Source organism: Callorhinus ursinus, unplaced genomic scaffold (assembly GCF_003265705.2).
Source record: "Callorhinus ursinus isolate GAN/ISIS: 27379988/994484 unplaced genomic scaffold, GSC_fseal_2.0 scaffold49, whole genome shotgun sequence".
NCBI classification, from domain to species: Eukaryota; Metazoa; Chordata; class Mammalia; order Carnivora; family Otariidae; genus Callorhinus; species Callorhinus ursinus.
In genome coordinates, this window is record NW_027397111.1 from 2,487,956 (window position 1) to 2,505,942 (window position 17,987).

The 17,987-nt window shown below is 41.4% G+C and overlaps 1 long non-coding RNA gene across 1 annotated transcript in view; it reads right to left on the bottom strand.

Moving 5' to 3' along the window:
• Window positions 1–1,578: 1,578 nt before the first annotated feature.
• Window positions 1,579–17,987, bottom strand: part of LOC141370891 (uncharacterized) — a 28,064-nt gene continuing 11,655 nt past the window's right edge. Inside the window, exons 2-4 of the long non-coding RNA XR_012375371.1 lie at window positions 11,731–11,863; window positions 5,911–6,060; window positions 1,579–1,664 (exon numbers count right to left, since the gene is read on the bottom strand). This is a non-coding gene — a long non-coding RNA (uncharacterized lncRNA). The remainder of the gene's footprint in view (window positions 1,665–5,910; window positions 6,061–11,730; window positions 11,864–17,987) is intronic.

Consider the following 17,987-nt stretch of genomic DNA (forward strand, 5'->3'; position numbering starts at 1 on the left):
GAAACCTAGATGACTTTGAGTATCACAATGACTTTTTAGATAAACACTATAGGCATGATCCTTAAAAGAAATAATTGATAAGTTGGATTTCATTAAAATTAAAAACTCTGGTCTGCCACAGATAATGTCAAGAGAATGAAAAAACAAGCCACAGACAGGGAAAAGATATTTACAGAAGACATATCTGGAAAAGAACTATTACTCAAACTGTAAAAGAACTCTTAAAATTCAACAATAAGACAAGAAAAAAAACTGATTTTTAAAATGGGCCAAAGACTTTTAACAAATACCTCATCAGAGAAGATAAGCAGATGGAAAATAAGCATATGAAAAGATGCTCCATATCATATGTGATCAGGAAAATGCAAATTAAAGCAACATGAGATAACATTACACACATATTAGAATGATCAAAATCCAGAACACTGACAACACCAAATTCTGGCTAGGATGAACAACAACAGGAATTCCCATATGTTGCTGATGGGAATGTAAATGGTATAGCCACTTTGGAAGACAGTTTCTTACAAAACTAAACATACTCTTACCATCTGATCAAGCAATCACATTCCTTGATATTTACTTCAGGGAGCTGAAAACTTATATCCACACAAAAACCTACATATGGATATTTATAGCAGCTTTATTTATTATTTCCAAAACTTGGAAAAACCAAGATGTCCTTCATTAGGTAAAGTGATAACAAACTGTGGTATATTCCAGACAATGGAATATCATCCAGCACTAAAAAGAAATGAGCTATCAAGCCATGAAAATATACGGAGGAAAGTTAAATGCATATTACTGAGTGAAAAAAGCCAATCTGAAAAGTCTACATACTGTATGATTCCAACTATATGACATCCTGGAAAAGGCAAAACTATGGAAACAGTAAAAAGATCAGTGGTTGTCAGGGGTCGGTGGTGGTGATGGTGGCAGGATGAATATGCAGAACATGAAGGATTTTTAGGGCATAGAAAATACTGTGTGATACTATAATGATGGATACATATCATTATACATTTGTCCAAACCCATAGAATTTATAATACTAAGAGTGAATCCTAAAGTAAACTATGAACTTTAGGTGATTATGATGTGTCAATGTGAATTCATCAATTGTAATAAATGTACCATTCTAATGAGGGATGTTGATAATGAGGGAGGCTCTTCATATTTGGACAGAAGATATATGAGAAATCTCTGTACTGTCTCTTCAATGAGGATGTGAAACTTAAATTGATTAAAAAATAAAATCTTAATTTTAAAAAGCTGGCAAATCAAATGTAATAATATATAAAATGTATAATCCATCATGTCCAAGTAAGATATATTACAAAAATGTAATAATGGCTTAATATTTGGAAATTAATCAATGTAATTCATCCTATTGACACACTAAAATAGAAAAACCATATGACAACTTCAATGGATGCATAGAAAGATTTAACCAAATTCAGTATCATTCATGATTTGTAAAAAATACCTTCAGTGTAAGTTTACTCAGTGTACTATAACGGAATACAATAGACTTGGTGGCTTAAACAACAAACATTTATTTCTCAACAGTTCTGGAGGTCTGAAAGTCTAAAATCAAGGTACCAGCTGATTCAGTGTCTGGTGAGAGTCTGTTTCTTGGTTCATAAGTAGCCTTTTTCCTGTGTCCTAATATGGTTAAAGAGAAAAGGGGGTTTTTTGGATTCATTCATGAGGGCACTAAACCCATTCATGGGGGATCTGCCCTCATAACTTAATTATTTCTCAAAGCCCCACCTCCTAATACCCTTGCATTAGGGATTAGAATTTCAACATATGAATGTTGGGGGGGGGGCATAAACATTCAGTCTATGGTACTTAGCAAACTATGATAAAAGGGGAGTTCAGTAAAAATACCCAGAACTAGTAGAGTATTCCATGGAAAAAAACTAAAAACATTCTCCCTAAGATCAGGAATAAAGCAATGATATCTATATTTTCCTGGAGTTCCCGGCCAGTGCAAAGGAAAACAAATAAAATTCATACAGATTGAAAAGATAGAAATGAAACTGTCTTTATAAAAAGATGGCATAATTATCTATGTAGATAATCCCAAGGAATCTACCAAAAAAAAAAAAGGCCACTGAAAATAATAAGTGAGTTTAGCAAAGTTGCAGGATACAAGATCAATATACAAAAATCAGTTATATTCCTATACACTAGAAATGAATAATTGGGAATTAAAATTGAAAGCCATATAATACAGTAATAAAAAAACCTTAAAACATAGAGATAACTTTAACAAAATATGTTTAAATCCATGTAGAGAAAACCATAAAATATTACTTACAGAAATTAAAGAAAACCAAACTGGATGACAAATTATACATATTCTTTGATAAGAAGACTCAATAATGTTAAAACATAAATTCTCTGGAAATTTATCTGGACTCAAAGTAGTCCCAATAAAATGTGAATGGGTTTTTTTAGTATATAAATCTAGGCAAGCTGATTCTAAAATTCATATGAAAAAGCAAAGAACCCAAATTCGCCAAAACTATTTTGAAGGAGAACAATATTACACTCCCTGATTTCAAGACTTATTATAAAATTATAGTAATTGGGACATTGAGGCACCTGGCAAAAGAATAGAAATATAAATCAGTGAAATACAATAGAGAGCCCAGAAAGAGCTCACATATATCCTCAATTCATTCTTGACAAAGATGTGAAAGTATCTAGATGGAGAAGGATAGTCTTTTTCACTGGTGGAACAGTCAGATGTTCCTACACCAAGAAGAAAAAAGAGGTGATGGGTGATAGGGAAGGGCAAGGGGAAGGGAGGGGGGAAGGCAGAGATGAAGGAGGAGGGGGGGGCAAGGAAGAGTAGAAAAGAACTTCAACACTTACCTCATGTCACATAAAAATTTGACACAAACTGTATCCTAAAACTAAACGTCAAAACTAAAACTATGAAACTTCTAAAAGAAAACACAACAGAAAATCTCTATACCTTTGGTGTTGGCAAACATTTCTTCGAACATAAAAATCACACACAAAAGTAAAAGATGAAAACCCAATGAATTGTATTTCATCTGCATTTAAAACTTAAAAAATTTTGCTTTTTTAGAGGCACTGTAAAGAAAATGAAAAAGCAGTTTGCAGACTGAGAGAAAACATTTGTAAATCACATATCTGATACATGACATGTATTAGAATACACAAAAAACTCTCAGAACTTTTTTTTAAAGTAATCTCTACATCCAAAGTGGGGCTTGAACTCGCAACCCCAAGAGCAAGAGTCACATGCTCCAGTGACTGAGCCAGCCAGGTGCCCCAAAACTCTCAGAACTTTTAATAAGAATGAGACAACCAATAAAATAATGGACTAAATATTTATACAGACACTTTACCAAGGAATATATATGAATGGCAAATAAGCATAGGAAAAGATGTTCAACATAGTTAGTCATTAGGGAAATCCAAAGTAAAAGCATGAGGTACCAACACACACCCACTAGCATGACCACAGTTAGAAAGACATACCATGTTTTAGGATGTAGAACAACTAGAACTCTCACATACAGCTGGTGGAAATACAAAAAGATGCAGCCACTTTGGAAAACAGCTTAGCAGTTTCTGTTTTCTTTTTTTTTTGCTTTTTAAGATTTTATTTATTTATCTGACAGAGAGAGATGCAGTGAGAGAGGGAACACAAGCAGGGGGAGTGGGAGAGGGAAAAGAAGGCTTCCCACCAAGCAAGGAGCCCAACGCAGGGCTTGATCCCAGAACCTGGGATCATGATCTAAGCCGAAGACAGATGCTTAATGACTGAGCCACCCAGTTGCCCCTAGCAGTTTCTTGTTTCTTTTTTTTTAAGATTTTATTTATTTATTTATTTATTTATTTATTTATTTATTTGTCAGAGAGAGAGAGAGAGAGAGAGCACAAGCAAGGGGAGCGGCAAGCAGAGGGAGAAGCAGGCTCCCCACTGAGCAAGGAGCCCAATGCGGGACTAGATCCCAGGACTCTGGGACCATGACCTGAGCCAAAGGCAGATGTCCAACCGACTGAGCCACCCAGGCGTCCCTAGTTTAGCAGTTTCTATAAAAAGTAAGTCTATGCTTACTACATGACCTGGCAATACTATTCCTTGTATTTCCCTCTGAGATATGAAAATATATGTCCACACAAAGACTTGTACATTAATGTTCATAGCAGCTTTATTTGTAATAGCCAAAACCCTGACATTCCCATCAACTGGTAAATGGATAAACAAATTGTGGTATATCCATACAATGATATGTTTCTCAGCAATAAAGAGAAGGAACTACTGATACACGCAAAAATGTGAATGAATCTTAAAAGCATTATGCTAAGTGAAAAAAAATCAGATGGAGAAGACTGTTGTGTTTGATCAATTTTTATGAAATCCTAAAAAAGGTAAAACTATAGGCATCGAAGGCAAATCAGTGGTTGCCTGAGCTGAGGGGTGGGAATGGGGATTGACTGTACAAGGGCATAAAGAAATTTTTGAGGTATGAAAAATGCTCTATATATTGATTGTGTTGGTGTTTACACAGTGTATACATTTGTCAAGATTCATCACGCTGTTCATTTAGATTGGGTGAGTTTTGTACCTCAATAAAGCTGATCATCAACCAATCAAATAATAATAAGGTAGATCACATCATTCTCATGCTCAAAATCCTCCAGTACCTTCCCATCCCAACTTATAATGAAATCCTAAGTCCTTGCCCTGGCTTATACTGCTGCACATGATCTGGTTCCTGCATCTCTCCCCAGCCTCCTCCAACCACTCCCCCCTTTATGTTTTCTGCCCTGTCACACCATCCTTGACCGTAGAACACACCAAGCATATTCCCGCACTGGAGCATTCACAGGAGCTGTCCCCTCTGCCTGGGATGGTCCTCCCCCTCATGCTGATTCCTCACTTCCCCCAGGTCTCTATTTAACTGTCAGCACCTCAAAGGGACCTTTCTTCAACATCCTTTTTATAATACCACCTCCTTCTTCATCACTCTCTTTATTCTGCCTTATTTTCTTCACAGCATCTATCATCAGTGACATTATTTTCCTCACTTACTCATTTTTTCCCCATTTGAATTAAGTCCATGAAGGCAGAGATGTCTTAGGGGCCATATGTCCAGCCACTAGCACAAAACCTGGCACAACATATGTCTTCAATAAACCCAGGTTATCCAACGAATGAGGGATAATGAAATGACTACATATTGGAACCTATAACACAGCCAGAACAGTGCACAAAGCAAAACTCATACTCATAAAAACTTGTATTATTAAACAAGAATGAAACTGAATAAATTAAACACTGAATTGAAGAAATGAAAAATTAAATGAAATAATCCTAAGGAAAACAGAAAAAGGGAACTGCTGAAATAAAAAGAGCAATAAATTAGAAAATAGACTAGGAATTGAAGTAACAAATAAGTCCAAGAGCTATTTCTTTGGGGAAAAACAATAATGAAATAGGTAAATCACCAGCTTATTTATTCTTGAATAAAAGGGATAAAATAGAAAATAGAAATAGAAGAAAATCAGGGAAATTAGTACAGATAGAAGGGAATGTTTTTAATTACAAGAAAACTATTTGCTCTATATGAGACAAACATATTTGAAAACACAGAACCACATTGACCCCCAAACTCCCCCACTCGGTTGCACATTCTTTGGACCCCTTCCTAACCACTGGCTCTCATGGGGCTTCATTCTGTTCTATAGACCCTGGGCCCATCTCCGCAATGTGGACCCAGGAGGGAGCTTAGTGTAGCAGCTGTCGTAAATTAGGTGATACATGATAGGAGCCTCTCAATCAGGCTCCTGAGACCATCTGCACTTTGCCACTAACTAACTGCATGATTTTAGGTATATCTCCAAATCTTACCTTCCTTACCTGCAAATGAAATAGTAACACCTGCCTCACAGGTGTGGCTCAGTGAGGTAATGCAGGTAAAGTGTTGTGCGCATAAGTGCTCATTAAACGTTAGTTGGAAGACAAGTACTGTATGATATCACTTACATGTGGAATCAGAAAAAGTTAAACCTGTAAAAACAGAGAGTAAAACGGCGGTTACCAGTGGAGGGGGGGAGGGGAAATAAGAGCACTGGTGTTTAAGTGTATAAACTTATAGCTACTGATACATAAGCCATAAAATTCTAATACATAGTATGATGAGTATAGACAAGGATAGTGCATAGTAATTATGTAACATGATAAATACTGCTATCTCAGCAATCATACTGCAATATATAAATGTATCAAAGTAACACACAGTATACCTTAAACTTAAACAATGTTACATATCAAATTTACTCAATAAAGATTTCTTAATTAAAAAAATAAAAATAAAAATCATAGACCTGTGATCTCTGGGGAGGTCTGACCACTGAAACATCTGGAGGAGGTGATGAGAAGCCTGAATTACTGTACTTTCCGGGTCCCCTAACTCTTTGGTCAGCATCGGCTAGACCACTACTACAAACCAATTCCGGGATGTTTAAGGGACACAGGCCTTGGTTCTAGCTAAAGAATGCCTCATTAGCCATGGCCTCTGCCCTCGGGGGACCTTGGCCTCCAGAGCTTACAGAATGTATTTACAAAGATGTTTTCTGGTGCAAGCCTCACCACCCTCCGCCCCTCTTAAATGGATAAGAAGAAACCCTCGCAAGAAACGTCTAGAAGGAAGGCTCCCATAATGTTTACTCCTGGCTATCTTTGCATCTTTCCTAGGCAGACTCGGGCACACACAAACATGAAGGAGGCAGTTAGCATCCCCCAGAGCGGCACAGTATTCATTTGTGCAGTGGTGGGGTGCTGTGCAGAAACTGGCTAGGACGTTTGCCAAAGCTTTTGGGGAATGTTAACAATCACATCCAAGGAGAACCCAAAAGTATAAATAGGCATGTCTTAAGGTAGGCTCCCAGACTCCTCCAGGGCCTGAACCAAATGAAACGTTCGAGGAAAATGCTTTTTCCATCCCAAGCAGCTTGTTGCCATGGGGTGTCAAGTAGAACTGGGGTGACTGTTCTCCGAGCAAGAAGGCAAGGTAGAAGCTTCCAGAGGGACACAAGTTTGAGCGCAGTCACTCGCTTTTGAACTTGACATATAGGTTCTCAGGGATGTTGGTGTCATTTTAAAAATAAGAATTTAAATAAATGAGAAAAGAGAAAACAAAACAGCTGCCCCGCATCCTTCCTGGAATCCTTACCCAGAGCCTGGGGCTCAATAAACTGAGAACTGTGGCCTATCAAAGGTGGAAATGTTCTCAGAAAGCCCTCCTTTGCGTCTCTCATTTTATAGCAGGGAGGCTGGGGCTAGAGCAGCAACCTGTGCAGGGTGTATGGCAGGTCAGGGATGGGGTCTCCGGGCCCCACCACAGAAATGGGCAGAAGACATGAACAGACATTTTTCCAAAGAAGACATCCAAATGGCCAACAGGCACATGAAAAAGTGCTCAACATCGCTCAGCATCAGGGAAATCCAAATCAAAACCTCAATGAGATACCACCTCACACCCGTCAGAATGGCTAAAATTAACAAGTCAGGGAACGACAGATGTTGGCGGGGATGTGGAGAAAGGGGAACCCTCCAACACTGTTGGTGGGAATGCAAGCTGGTGCAGCCACTCTGGAAAACAGTATGGAGGTTCCTCAAACAGTTGAAATTAGAGCTACCATTCGATCCAGCAATTGCACTTCTGGGTATTTACCCCAAAGATACAAATGTAGGGACCCGAAAGGGTACGTGCACCCCAATGTTTATAGCAGCAATGTCCACAATAGCCAAACTGTGGAAAGAGCCAAGATGTCCATCGACAGATGAATGGATAAAGAAGAAGTGGTATATATACACAATGGAATATTATGCAGCCATCAAAAGGAATGAGATCTTGCCATTTGCAACGACGTGGATGGAACTGGAGGGTGTTATGCTGAGTGAAATAAGTCAATCAGAGAAAGACATATATCATATGTCCTCACTGATATGAGGAATTCTTAATCTCAGGAACAAACTGAGGGTTGCTGGAGTGGTCGGGGGTGGGAGGGATGGGGTGGCTGGGTGATGGACATTAGGGAAGATATGTGCTACGGTGAGCGCTGTGAATTGTGTAAGACTGTTGAATCACAGATCTGTACTTCTGAAACAAATAACGCAACATATTTTAAGAAAAAAGAAAAAGAAGAAGATAGCAGGAGAGGAAGAATGAAGGGGAGTAAGTCAGAGGGGGAGACGAACCAGGAGAGATGATGGACTCTGAAAAACAAACTGAGGTTTCTGGAGGGGAGAAGGGTGGGGGGATGGGTTAGCCTGGTGATGGGTATTGAGGAGGGCACATTCTGCATGGAGCACTGGGTGTTATGAACAAACAATGAATCATGGAACAGTACACCAAAACAAATTATGTAATATATGGTGATTAACATAACAATAAAAAATTTAAAAAAAAAAAACACTGCACATTGTGAAATCAAATGACCTGAACACCTTGAGGGTTCCAGATGTTTTGCTGTTGGCCAGACATTGTCAGGCGGAAGCTCTCAGGTAATCTTGTGATAAAGTGCCTTCGAGGCGAAATTGAAATGTCAACTGGGTGAATTCGAGAGTCTGTGTATTTCAGGTGGCCCCAGGCCTCAGGAGTCAGGCAGTTTCCAGGTTGCCTCTATTTCTTACTACCCTGCTGCTAGCACCCTGGTGCCGGTCACCACTGTCTCTAGTCTCTGTGTCTTACTACAATACCACTCAACTGCTCTCCCTGCTTCCGCCCTGCCCCTCCTCCAATCAATCGTCGACATGGTAATCAGAGTAGTCCTTTTCCAACACAAGTCAGCTATGTCACTTCTCCGCCCAGAATCTTCCTGGAAAAAGAGTGATCTTCTACAGTCATGTATGTCCTGGTGGTGGACACACTCCCTTGCTAGGATATACCCCCTTGTATGGCAGTAGTTTGCCTGTAAACTTCAGATGCTTTCTGAGCCTTAGTTGACAGTCATCTCCTGTGCCTCCCTCCTTCTCATGACTTCATGTGTAAGCAGCCTGAGTAGAGACTGTCCTCAATGAGGTGAACACAGGGGCAAAGCCTGGGCTCCAGCTTTCTGACCATATTTAACAGTGCCGTCCTTGGAGCCCATGGCATCCACACGTTGGAGAGAATTTTTCCGACATTGCTAAACCTAAGAGGTTGTCCTCTTCTGCCTAAAAAATCCCGAAAAACCCAAAGAAGTTCCACCTGTACACTGCAAGGTCCAGATGTGGGTTCGGACCCAGCTGATTAGAGTGAGTGGAAGAGAGGGAAGGCCAGAGATACTCTCGTGATCATCCTAAGCAGACATTTTTCAGGAGATCCCTACCGAAGAACAAATATACTTGAAGTTCTAGCATTGCTCGGATCCATGCAGCAGAACAATCCAGCGTAAGGACAGCCACAGCTCCTGCTAGAAACCTAAAGCTGCACATAAGCTGAGAAGTTGAGGGCAGAAAGACTGCGAGTTACCTGCAATTAATACCCATGTTGGCTACAACAAAGTAACAAATTCAGCAAATTCGATTTGGTAGAAGATATGGATCAGGAAGGAGCACTGGAGAGAATTAAATAAAAGGGAAGAAGGTTGCTAAGGTCAGAGGGTGCACGTGGCAACAGACCAGAGCTATGGTCTGCCCACCATTAGCTAAGGGTTCCCCCAGTACCGTGATGAGGAAGCATCAGGGGTAAAGCCTGAACCACCTTAAACTTCTTTGGGACTCCCTGTCCTCCACTCCCCAGTTCCATAACACACTCACTGGCGATGCTTGAAGTGCCAAGTCCAGGGCCTGCCCAGATCACCAGATCAGAATATCTACTGGAATCTAACTTGTTCATGAGCAAACCAGGTGTTTCTGAGGCAGCTGGGCTTCATGTGGGTTGTTGCTAGACCCCACCTTGAAAACCCCTGTTTTTCTGTGTTTGTCATCTGTCATGTATATAGCCCTGCGCATGTGCTGTTACATGAATAATTGCTTTAGGGAAACAATCACGAAACACACTGTTTTTCAGCGATTAACTTTGGGGAGACGGGATGAGGGAAACTCACATGGGGACAGTAGGAATTATCTGGACAGGGAGCTCAGGGCCCTTTTTGGTTTGATTTCCTCTTTATACGTCACAAATGGTAGCAAGTTTTAAATTCAGTATCTCTTCATTCAAAAAGTACTTAGGAGTGCCTACTACATGCTGGGCATTGGTCTAGGTATTAGGGCTACAATACACTATTTATTTGCTGGATGAATATGCAATTGGCCCTAAACTACCTGCTTTGTAAATTAAATATAATTTGTGCATGATCAAATATCAATATGTTTATTTTCTTTGTAGGGTTTCCAGCCGAAAGACTTCCTCCAGGTGGGTAGGCTGACCCCTTAGGACATAATGAAGCCAGTTGACAAATGCAATCATGACCTAGGAGCTAAGGGCGCATATACCAGGGAGAGGCACCTTTGTCCATCCTGCCTTCACAAATGGCATGTGGAAAGGGCTGCTTCCTTTCTGCTGTGCTGCATGTTATTTATACAGTAGAGCAGAGTTTGCAGAACTAGAGTTATAGACTTCTGGCATGGGAACTTTTTGAACAAGATAAAAAGTGGGTTGAAAATGAATTAAGATGGGATATTGAGCAACTGGCTCGAGGGAAAAGAGTCCAAATGTTTCTTCCTTTTTTTTTTCTCTCCAGGCTGAGCATTATTCATTTCATTTTCTTCAGAGAGAGGAATCAATGGCAGGAGGTGAGAGGGAAAGTCCCCCTTTGCAAGGGGGCCCCTCTTCCTGCAGCATATCTACCTTCAAAACCACGTGTCAACCTCCCTAAGCAGGTAGATTTTGTAGTACGTGCTTTGCAGTAAAAGAAAGAACTTCCAGGGTCTTCTTAGAAAATACGAAATGCAGAGTTCTCAGAAATATACATGTTTTTAAACTGAAATATAAGTTATGAGTTAACTGAGCTCCCAGAAATATTATCTTGTTACCATTACCAATGATAACAATAATTATAGCTATTTGCTATAACAAGTACACACATTTCATCTTATTTGACCCTCACAGTATTACAAGATAAATATTGTCACCATCCCCATCTTTCAGAAGAAGAAACTGAAACACAGGGAAATTAAGCAACAGGTCCAAGACTACTCAGGATATTCACCATCAAATTGTCAGCTTGTCTCCAAAATCTGGAGTCTTACCCGCTTACCCTCTGTGCCTAATTTCTTGTGTAGGAATGAACCCAGACCTCCCACAAATGTGTGTCCTAGAGCACGGAAGAGGGGTTGATGGACTCACAAGGAGAAAGAGAGGAAGGACCCAACCGTCAACAGCCCCCATCATGGTCACAGCCAACTGAGCAGATAGACTTCAAACAAGGCTTTACAAGGTAAAGCCACTCTGGACAAATGCTATCATTGGGTTTCATGAGAAGGCGGTCATTGTCAGTGTATTTGCTAGCTAGGCTGAGAGCAGGCGGAACTGTTTTTCTGCAATCCAAGGAACTGCCACTTTTTTTCCATCTCAAGTCTCTCTTTTATCCTCTTTTCCATTTTTCCTGTTTTCAAGGATCAAAAAAGTATAGGTCAGCAAAAGGTACTTAACTTAAATTGTAGATTTAATGTTTTCAAGTTGAATACACCAACCGCATTCCCTTTTGCCTTAGAATTTTTTTTATTATTATTATTTAATCCAGCACTTACCAAACTGTCTTATATGAAACACGGTTCCAGTAGTTGGTATCTCCTAGAGTGACCCAGGGTCGAGTAAGTTGGGGGGATAAAGGCATGCCAGGACCTCCTCTTGGAACTCTGCTATGTCCATGAGCATAAGACTCTGAGAAGTCATGCAGTAAAGAAGACTGAGTTAAACACACTATTGAATTTGAAAACAAATATTTTTGGTGCCTACCACGTGCTAGGCTCTCTTTTGACACTAGAAGCACAGCAGGAAACAAGACGAAGTCCCTCTTTTCAGGCAACTTAATTGCACACTAAATTTTTTGTGACATATGAATACCTTGGCCAGTGTGTCCCACTGGTCAACAGTTTTGTAAAGGTCTTTCTAGAGACATGTATTATTTATGTGATTTGAGTTTAAATCTCACGAGGCTAGGATAAGGAAGAACATCCATAGATCCAAGAGATACCCTTAGTTCTGAATTTATCTGGAAGATTTTTATGTGCTCACATTTCACAAAAGTCAAAGAGCTCACAAAAAGAAAATGAGAATGATTCTCTTATAAATAAACATTAAAATTAAAAATTTTTTAAAGCAAAAATGATCAAATAAGACCTCATTGAAGAAAAATGTTCAGATTAAGGACAAAAATCACATCTGTGGCCTTGCTTCATTTGTCCCTCCCTATAATGCCTCCACTAGATGTCACGGAGGCATCATATATAAGCTTTTTTTCTAAAGGTACTTCTTGGAGTAAGACACGACATTGAGTTCCTGCTCCATGATTCCTATGGGTATCATGAGGCCAATAATATTTCCTAAGAATCTTTGGATTAGACTGGCTTCAGTTTTTCTGTTATCCTTTATCTAGAAAAGTCTTTAGCTTCTCAACTGAAATAATGAGGAACACTTTCCTCTCTGCTACTGTATTTTTTTTTTTTAAGAATTTTATTTATTTGACAGAGAGAGACATAGCGAGAGAGGGAACACAAGCACGGGGGGTGGGAGAGGGAGAAGCAGCCTTCCCGCTGAGCAGGGAGCCCGATGCTGGGCTCGATCCCAGGACCCTGGGACCATGACCTGAGTCGAAGGCAGGCGCTTAACAACTGAGCCACCCAGGTACCCCTCTGCTACTGTATTCTGATTGGTGAGAACTGGTGAATCTGGGACTTTGGGCCAGGGCAATGTAAGTAAATTGTCTTTGGCAACTAGGCATAGAAGAGGGTTAATGTCTACAAGGAGAATGGCCACAGAGGATCAAGAATTGATTAACAGGGAAGCACACACCCTTTTCACCTCCACCTGATGGTAACCCCTGTGCATTACCCAAAGTCTCAGGTTAGGATCCCAAATGTTCTCCAATGAGGAGCAAGCAGGGGATTTTCATGGTCACATTTGCTTTGAAAAACGATCCTACGGGATCTCCTTCAGAACAGGGACAAAGTGAACCGTAACTAGTACAATGGAAACACAGGTGTCAGAATAGAGGCAGGAGGTATTTTAGAAATTTAGTCAATGGACTTGTCTGCTAAAGAAAGCTCTGAGAGGCCCCTGTGTTCATGACATCATTCATTCAGTTTGGAAAGCACAAATGTATATAATGCCTGACCATCCAGCGAATATTTCTTTCAGTAAACTCTCTGATCCACATCTCAGACTTAAGGATGGGAAATTCTCCTTCACCTCACAGCCCCCAGGGTTCTAAATACCTGTTCTAACCTGATTCATCCAGGCTCACCCATCTTCTGAGCCAGAATTCCATGACCCACAGAGCATTCACTCTTACTTGGTCAGCCCGTTGGTAACTCCTCCCAAGTTTAATTAGAACACAAAAGGAAAAACTAGACCAGGAAGGGCCCAGCAGATGCAGATAGCAGCCGACTTTTATGTTTATGCATTCAGTCATTCGAAAACATCTATGAGGCACCTGTTAGCATCTGGATATTCTGCCAGGGGCTGGTCATGCGGTACTGGCTAAGAGATGAGATTCCCCATCTCACCAAGCTCACATGGAGGGGAGGGCAGACATTAAACAGGTGAACAAACAAGACAATTTCAGAAAGTGATAAAAGCTCTGAAGACCCTCAAACAAGGACAAGAGAGGCGGCACGCGGGATGGATGGTTCAGGGAGGAGGGTGCCCGCGCAGGCACGGGACCAGCAGGGGCGAGGGCTCTGAGAGGAACGCAGGCTCAGCGCGCTTCCAGACGGGGATGGAGGGCAGCCGTGGGGCCCAAGCGCACCTGAGGCTGGCTCAAGAGCAGGCTGGAGATGCCGGGCCGGATCACGCAGGGCTTTGAAGGCCACGGTCAGCCTCAGGTCTGGATTTTATTCTGACTTTGGTGGGGGGGGGGGGGGGATATTATGGGAAGATTTTTAAGGAAGGATAGGATGCAATCTGTTTATATTTCAAAAGACCGCTCTGGTTGCTGTGAGGGGAGTGGATATTAGTACTCTGAGGGTGAGTGGAAGAGAAGTCAGAAAGGTGATTTTTTTTTTAATCCTCTCCCCTAACTCTGTAATGAGACAAGGTTTGCCCTTAAAGTGAAACTAATCCATTAATACCAATACTGATAAGACTTTTAAAAACATACATTCCCACCCACATTCAAAAACATAACGTTACCTGTAAAGACACAAAAATCTGTCTTAGTTTTCTAAAAGTGTGGTTTTTGTTTTCTGGGGTTTTTTGTTTTTTTTTTTGGCATGTATTAGTTGATCTGATCAAAGGCCTTTTCCCCTTGGATCTTTCATGAATACCCACTGATAATTGCTTAGGTCCCTTCAAGATAGGGAGAAGATTACCCAGCATGATGTCCACTGCTGTCAGGAACACGCAGAATTTGCCAATATTGAAGAGATAAATGGGGTGAAAATTGCTACCACCACCGCCCACCTCCAAGGTGGCTGGGCCTTGCCATCTGTGAGGGCCAAGACAGACTTGGGAAAACAGTGTGACCATTCAAGTAATCTAAGCCCATCTTAGGGAGGCCACAGCCTTACACCTTCCTGATTTCATTAATTGCCACAATTAACAGTGATGGCCACCGTTATTTCAGCCAAAACTGCAATTACAGTGGCTCTGAGAATGAATCTATTATTTCTCCCAAGAATTTAGAGGAACTCCAAACCAGGATAACTAAGGCTTGCCTAGCATGAGTCCTTTCAAAACCTGCTTTAATGAATAAAGAACACATTTAATAACTTCACTGATTTAATTGTTATTTCCCCTTTTTCAAACAAGAATTTGAAGTGGCTTCTAGTATTTTGCTTATATGGAAAAAAAATAAGTGTTTTGCAAATCATGGAACTGGATCATGTAAGGTGGTTCACAGGTTTCTTCTTGATCCCTTTCACTATTTTTATGTGCTTGGTCATTCTTCAGAAACATTCTAGATGCAAAATTCAGCACGATGGCAGGGTAAGTCCAATCCAATTCTGAACTTTTTGAGTCCCAGTGAATGACACATAGCATCATATACACTGGTAATGGCTACACATGGGTCCCATAGATTAGAGGCTTGATATTGCTGGGAATGTTTACTAAGCATTCATGAAGTATAATGAGGCTGGCACATAATCCAGGAAGGAGGACCTACCGAAACAACTGGGGGCCAATCCCCCGGTGAGAAGGACAGTCAAGCTCAGAAAGAGAAATGGACGTGAGAGGAAACTCAGAGGTAATAAGATCTGAGCACCTCCTGTAATGAATAGGGAAATTGGGATCCAGGTCGCAGAAGACCCTTGCCCAAGGTCACACAGGCTTAGGGACACAACTCAACCTATAAGCAGGACCTCCTGATTCTTGGGTTATTTCATGGTGCTGCCTTTTCTTCACAAATCCTCAGATTTTATACCCCATGTCCACTTAGAATGGGTCCATCCTAGGGAAGGTAGGACCCTCTGAGCATCTTATGAACAGAGGTGACAAGAGACTATCACAGCCCTAAAACATGTGGGAGACTGGAACAGATTGCTGCAGGTGATAGAAAGTTCACGGCTCCAACACAGGGCTCCCCAGCCCCCACAGATTCCCAGGGGACCCCTGTGAGTTACCACAACTCACCCTTACCATCCACCGAGGCTCCCTGTGGGTGCAACACTGCCCTGAGCACTTTTCATACCAAGTTCATCCCCACAGAAACCCTACAAGGTCAAACAGGTTAAGAGGTGGGCTCCATAGACAGGCTGCATTTGAATCCCATCTGCCCTGCTTAAGAGCTCTGTGGACTTACTCTTGCCCATGTCTGCCTCCTCTCTAAAATGAGAGCAATAACGTTACTGATTCCATGATGCGGTCTTGACAAATAAACAAGTGAGTTCACCTGAAATACTTAGGAAAGTGCCTGACACATGTAAGTACTCGGTCAATGGTGTGATCGTTACTGTCTGTCTTACAGGAGAGGAAGGAGAGGCTAACAGCAACAAGTTCAATGCTACATAGTAAGCAGAAGAGCTGGTGTTGAGACGCGGTCCCTATGACGCCAAAGCCTGGGTTATTAACCACACTCCTAGACCACGGCTCTCTAGGGAGACTCGGGTGTAATTTGTGCTCTGCGTCCCCTACGTTGTCAACCACAGTAAGGAGTGGGGAGTGGATCCCCAGGCATCCAGAGCTGCCCTTCTCACCTGGCCCAGCCCACCTTTCGGCTTCCTTCTAGCCCGCACTTCCCTCATCTTCCATGAGCTCATGGGCACCACTTACCTTGAGTCAGCAGGCTCCGTATTCTCATAACTCCATATCTTTTCCTCAAGAGATTCCCTCAGCCTGGAGTTCCCCGTCCACTTATGCCACCTAAAAAACTCCCATTGATCTCAGCTCCTCTCACAGACTGCACCCCCACCCCTTCCCCGCTAAACAGTTACTCCTGGGGCAGAGCAGATTGGAGGTGAAAAGAGAACACCTGGGGTCAGTGGGACGAGAGTTCAAGCTCCACTCCTGACACTTCCAAGCTATTTAAGCAAAATGCTTTACTTCTCATAGACTGAGTTTTAGCACCTATAAAATGGGGCTGGTATCTTCCTTTCCAGATTTTGTGGAGATTAATTAAATATACTGTACATAAAACTACCTGGCCATATGACAAATCTCAAAATGTGATGGGCACGATGAGCAGAGTTTCCATAGAATTTTGCCCAAATGCCTATTAGAGATATAATATGTTGTTCACTCATGTTTTCATACCATTTCACACACTAAACCATGAACTTCTCAAGGACAGAGCACAATGCCCGGCATAGAGTGGACACTCCATACATATTGATTGATTTAAACAAAAGATCAGTTCATTCATTTGTCTGTAAAACTGCCATTCAGAACTCAAGGAAAGAATGGTTTCAATTGGACTGTGTCTCTATAAAGAATTAGAATAGACATGAAGTTACTTATGAAAGAATCCCTTACATCAGTGGTTTTCAAATTTTCGCGAGGACTGGAATCACCTGGAGGGCTTGTTAAAACACCGATTGCTGGGCCCCACCACTAGAGCCTCTGATTCAAGAGGACTGGAGTGGGGCTTGCTAATTTGCATTTCTAAAAGTTCCCAGGTGAGGCTCACACAGCTGGTACATGAACCACACTATGTGAACCACGGTCCAGCCATTATGCCTGATGCTATCTTTAAGCATCATCTGATAAAAGCGATTCAATTCAGCTCAATTGAACAACACTTCATTGAGAACCTAAAGGGTGCAGGCAGGGTGTGCAAAGGGCAGCCTTCAGGCCTTACTAGTTCTGGAAGAAGAACAAATCAATACACAAATGAGGTTAGCACCATAATTTTAAAAGGCCCTTCTTGAAATAAAAGATCGCCCTTAGAACACCACCACTGCCATGGTAATAATTGCTGCAGGCAAGACCCACTGATAGATGCTAAAAATAGCAGGTGAAACGTTAAGGGAAAAAAGGATATTTGCATAGCCTCAAATTTCTCCTCCAAATATTTATTTATTGCTGGGGTGGTTTCAACATTTTTTTACAAATTGTTTGATATTCCTCCCTCCAGGAGGTGGGCTGGATTTAATGACTCACTTCTAACAGAGTATGGAATGGGAAACACGGTAACTTCATAGTGGAGAAACCTGGCAGACACCACCCTCATCCGATGGTCACGATCAAACCAGAGAGGAGTCAGGCTGATATCGTGTACCCCGTGACCCAATGTGCTGAGGGCACTTCAGTTCTGGGTACGCTCTTCCCTGCCTCCCCACAGCCCTCAACCGAAGTAATTCTCATTCATCCTGTACACATTTGTGGAGCCACCACTTTTTCTTTTTTTAAG